At 40.7% G+C, this 5,739-nt stretch overlaps 1 protein-coding gene across 1 annotated transcript in view; it reads left to right on the top strand.

Moving 5' to 3' along the window:
- Positions 1 to 1,042, top strand: part of LOC145876269 (NLR family CARD domain-containing protein 3-like) — a 27,010-nt gene extending 25,968 nt beyond the window's left edge. The window contains exon 6 of the mRNA XM_082972064.1: positions 1 to 1,042. This exon is cut by the window's left edge and continues 2,249 nt beyond it. The gene's annotated coding sequence lies outside the window, so the exon portion shown is untranslated.
- Positions 1,043 to 5,739: the final 4,697 nt, after the last annotated feature.

Genomic DNA, 5,739 nt, shown 5'->3' with positions numbered 1-5,739 from the left:
TGCAGTTGCATGGTTTGTTAACTATCTGTCTGATAGAACTCAGTGCACTCAATTTGATGGGCTTAGGTCTGTTAAATTGTCTGTCTTGAATGGTGTGCCCCAAGGCTCTGTACTTGGTCCTCTCTTATTCACTATTTATATAAATAATTTAGACAAAAATGTCCAAAATGCACAACTTCATTTTTATGCTGATGATCCTGTTATTTACTGTTGTGCTTCATCTCTTACAAAAGCTTTCCAGAACTTGCAAACTGCTTTTAATACTGTTCAACATACCTTGTCTCGATTGAAGCTTATCCTCAATACTGACAAAACTAAACTACTGATGTTTTCTAAAGCAAGAAATAGACCTCTGAACCTTTCACCTATTACTACCTGTCAGGGCAATGAGATTGAGGTTGTAACCTCATATAAATATCTTGGAATTTTGATTGATGATGGCCTCTCTTTTAAAATGCATATTCAACAACTTACAAAAAAATTGAAGCTGAAATTAGGATTTTATTTTAGGAATAAGGCTTGTTTTTCTTTTGAAGCCAGAAGGAGGCTAGTATCAGCTACATTTATGCCTTTACTAGACTATGGGGATATTTTATATATGAATGCTTCCGCTCAGTGTTTGAGATCAATTGACACCCTTTACCATGGCACTTTGAGATTTATTTTAAACTGCAAAACCCTTACGCACCACTGCACTTTATATATCAGGGTTGGCTGGCCTTCTCTAGTCACTCGCAGGCTCAGTCACTGGTATACTTTTATTTACAAAGCCATTTTGGGTTTACTACCTTTTTATTTGGCCATTTTTATTGTTCAGAAATGTGGTGGGTACTCTCTTCGTTCGCGGGACTTTATCCTGCTAACTGTTCCAAATGTCCGAACTGAATTTGGTAAAAGGGCTTTTATGTCCTCTGCGCCATCGGCTTGGAACGCCTGACAAAATACTTTTAAACTGGAAGAACTTGTCCCGATTGGTGTTTTTAAATCACTGATGAATGATCTGGAGACTGATTCCCTGACATGTCAATGTTTTTAATTTGCTGTTTTATGATTTTGTTATACTCTTTGTGAATTCTATGGTTTTTACTAGATTACTTGTAGTTTTTCATGTTTGTCTGTAATTTTTGTAATGACTTGGCGCTGCCTATCTTGGCCAGGACGCTCTTGAAAAGGAGATTTTAAATCTCAATGAGCCCTTCCTGGTTAAATAAAGGTCAAAAAAATAAATAAAAAGTTCTCATTTACAACTGTGACCTGGCCAAGATAAAGCAAAGCAGTGGGACAAAAACAACAGAGTTACACATTGGATAAACAAACGTACAGTCAATAACACAATAGAAATATCTATATACAGTGTGTGCAAATGGAGTAAGGAGGTAAGGCAATATATAGACCATAGAAGCAGAGTAATTACAATTTAACAAATTAACACTTGAGGGATAGATGTGCAGATGATGATGTGTAAGTAGAAATACTGGTGTGCAAAAGAGCAAAAAAAAGTATATAAAAACATGGGGATGAGGTAGGCAGTTGGATGGGCTATTTACAGATGGGCTGTGTACAGCTGCAGCGATCGGTAAGCTGCTCAGATAGCTGATGCTTAAAGGTAATGAGGTAGATAGATATAAGTCTCCAACTTCAGAAATTTTTGCAATTTGTTCCAGTGATTGGCAGCAGAGAACTGGAAGGAAATGCGGCCAAAGTAGGTGTTGGCTTTGGGGATGACCAGTGAGATATACCTGCTGGAGTGCGTGCATTGGGTGGGTGTTGCTATGGTGACCAGTGAGCTGAGTGAAGTCGGCCTAGCAAAGACTTATAGATGACCTGGAGCCAGTGGGTTTGGCGACGAATATGTATACCAGGTCGATTAGAAAGGCCTGCTCGCAGAAGTGTTCTAGGGAGCATTTGACAGTGATGAGGGGTGGCCGTTTGACCGCAAACCCATAACGGATGCAGGCGATGAGGCAGTGATCGCTGAGATCCTGATTGAAAACAGCAGAGGTGTATTTGGAGGGCAAGTTGGTCAGGATAATATCTATGAGGGTACCCATGTTTACAGATTTAGGGGTTGTACCTGGTGGGTTCCTTGATAATTTGTGTGAGATTGAGGGCATCTAGCTTGAATTGTAGGACGGCCGGGGTGTTAACCTCACTAGGGTAGGGGGCACTATTTTCACCTCCGGATGAAAAGCGTGCCAAAGTAAACTTGGTAGATTTGGATAGAAAACACTCTAAAGTTTCCAAAACTGTTAAAATAATGTCTGTGAGTATAACAGAACTGATATGACGGCGAAAACCTGAGAAAAATACATCCAGGAAGTGGGATTTGTTGTTGTTGTAGTTTTCCATTGACTGCCTATACAGATTCCATTGACTTAGGTCTCAAATTGCACTTCCTATGGCTTCCACTAGATGTCAACAGTCTTTAGAAATAGTTTCAGGCTTGCATCCTGAAAAATGAGAGTGTAAGACCACTCTGAATGAGTGGACCATTCAGTATCTCAGAGATTTTTCATGCGCGAGACCGAGAGCGCACCTTTCTTGTTTACCTTTTATATTGACGACGTTATTGTCCGGTTGAAATGTTATATATTATTTAGGCTAAAAACAACCTGAAGATTGATTATAAACATCGTTTGACATGTTTCTACGAACTTTACTGATACTTTTCGGATTTTTCGTCTGGCTGTTGTGATTGCCTTTGAGCCTGTGGATTACTGAACAAAACGCATGAACAAAACTGAGGTTTTTGGATATAAAGAGAGACTTTATCGAACAAAACAAACATTTATTGAGTAAATGGGAGTCTTGTGAGTTGCAACGATATGAAGATCATCAAAAGTAAGTGATTCATTTTATCGCTATTTCTGACTTGTGTAACTCCTCTACTTGGCTGGTAACTGTTTGTAATGATTTGTCTGCTGGGCGCTGTTCTCAGATAATCGCATGGTATGCTTTCACGGTAAAGCCTTTATGAAATCTGACACCGTGGTTTGATTAACAAAAAGTTAATCTTTAAACCGATGTATAACACTTGTATGTTTTATGAATTCATATGAGTATTTCTGTTTTTGAATTTGGTGCTCTGCAATTTCACTGGATGTTGGCCATGTGGGACGGTAGCGTCCCACACCCCCTAGAGAGGTTAACCTCTTATGGCTAGGGGGCAGTATTTTCACGGCTGGATAAAAAACGTACCCGATTTAATCTGATTATTAGTCCTGCCCAGAAACTAGAATATGCATATAATTATTAGCTTTGGATAGAAAACACTCCAAAGTTTCTAAAACTGTTTGAATGGTGTCTGTGAGTATAACAGAACTCATTTGGCAGGCCAAAACCTGAGAAGATTCTGTACAGGAAGTACCCTGTCTGACCATTTCTTGCCCTTCTTTGTCATCTCTATTCATTACAAAGGATCTCTGCTGTTACGTGACACTTCCTACGGCTCCAATGGGCTCTCAGAGCCCGGGAAAAACCTGAATGACGTAATTCAAAACCCTGGCTGAAACACACGAGCGCTTTTGCTAAGTGGTCTATCAGAGGACAAAGGGCTTAGGCGCGAGCACTGGCCGCCCCCGCCTTTCTGTTTTTCCCTCCGTTTACAGACACACAGATTCCCGGTCGGAATATTATCGCTTTTCTACGAGATAAATTGCATAAAAATTGATTTTAAACAGCGGTTGACATGCTTCGAAGTACGACAATGGAATATTTCAAAAAAATGTCACGTTATGCGCCATGCGTGCGACCGTGATTTACCATTGGGATAGTGTCTAGAACGCACGAACAAAACAGAGGATATTTGGATATAACGATGGATTATTTGGGACCAAACCTACATTTGTTATTGAAGTAGAAGTCCTGGGAGTGCATTCTGACGAAGAACAGGAAAGGTAAGACCATTTTTCTTATAGTAAATCTGATTTTGGTGAAGGCTAAACTTGCCGGGTGTCTAAATAGCTAGCCCGTGATGGCTGGGCTATGTACTTAGAATATTGCAAAATGTGCTTCATCCGAAAAGCTATTTTAAAATCGGACATATCGAGTGCATAGAGGAGTTCTGTATCTATAATTCTTAAAATAATTGTTATGCTTTTTGTGAACGTTTATCGTGAGTAATTTAGTAAATTGTTAGTAAATTCCCCGGAAGTTTGCGGGGGGTATGCTAGTTCTGAACGTCACATGCTAATGTAAAAAGCTGTTTTTTGATATAAATATGAACTTGATTGAACAAAACATGCATGTATTGTATAACATAATGTCCTAGGTGTGTCATCTGATGAAGATCATCAAAGGTTAGTGCTGCATTTAGCTGTCTTCTGGGTTTTTGTGACATTATATGCTAGCTTGAAAAATGGGTGTCTGATTATTTCTGGCTGGGTACTCTGCTGACATAATCTAATGTTTTGCTTTCGTTGTAAAGCCTTTTTGAAATCGGACAGTGTGGTTAGATTAACGAGAGTCTTGTCTTTAAATAGCTGTAAAATAGTCATATGTTTGAGAAATTGAAGTAATAGCATTTCAAACGTTTTGAAAACCCCCTAGAGAGGTTAAGTATATCCCAGTTTAGGTCACCTAACAGAACAAACTCTGAAGATAGATGGGAGCCAATCAATTCACATATGGTGTCCAGGGCAGCTGGGAGCTGAGGGGGGTCTGTAACAGGCGGCAACAGTGAGAGACTTATTTCTGGAGAGATTCATTTTTTAAATTAAAAGCTTGAACTGTTTGGGCTTAGACCTGGAATGTATGATAGAACATTGCAAGCCATCTCTGCAGTAGATTGCAACTCCTCTCATTTTGATGGAAAATGTTGTAGTTGGGGATGGAAATTTCAGAATTTTTGGTGACCTTCCAAAGCCAGGATTCAGACACGGCAAGGACATCAAGGTTGGCGGAGTGTGCTAAAGCAGTGAGTAAAACAAACTTAGGGAGGAGGCTTCTGATGTTAACATGCATGAAACCAAGGCTTTTACGGTTACAGAAGTCAACAAATGAGAGCGCCTGGGATAACGTCTACATCACCAGAGGAGTAGGATGAGGGTACGGCAAAAGGCTTTCAGAACTGGTCGGCTCCCTCCAGTCAGGTCATGTTGAAGACTGGCTCCCTCCAGTCAGGTCATGTTGACGACTGGCTCCCTCCAGTCAGGTCATGTTGACGACTGGCTCCCTCCAGTCAGGTCATGTTGACGACTGGCTCCCTCCAGTCAGGTCATGTTGACGACTGGCTCCCTCAAGTCAGGTCATGTTGACGACTGGCTCCCTCCAGTCAGGTCATGTTGACGACTGGCTCCCTCGTCATTTGTGTGTCTTATTTATTTAATCAAACAGCGTGCTTAAAGCATCAGACAAGTTCAGTACATACAGATTTTATAAAAACACATGGGGTGATTGGTAGAAAGAACAGATGACTCTTGGTTGACCAAGATGTATTTTAGTTGGGGACAGCACTAGAACATGATTTTGGGGCTCCCGAGTGGCGCAGCGGACACTGCATCTCAGTGCTTGAGGCTTCACTACAGACACCCTGGTTCAAATCCAGGCTGTATCACAACCGGCCGTGATTTGGAGTCCCATAGGGCGGCGCACAATTGGCCCAGCGTTGTCCGGGGTAGGCAGGCATTGTAAATAAGAATTTGTTCTTAACTGACTTGCCTAGTTAAATAAAGGTTACATTTAAATACATTTAAAAAATAGAGTTTCATGACAAACCATTTTTTACAAATCCGGCAAGGC

This window comes from Salmo salar, unplaced genomic scaffold (assembly GCF_965601325.2).
Source record: "Salmo salar unplaced genomic scaffold, fSalSal1 ptg000536l, whole genome shotgun sequence".
Lineage (NCBI taxonomy): Eukaryota > Metazoa > Chordata > Actinopteri > Salmoniformes > Salmonidae > Salmo > Salmo salar.
The sequence above is the reverse complement of the archived record's forward strand: the minus strand, read 5'-3'. Positions and strand labels throughout refer to the sequence as shown.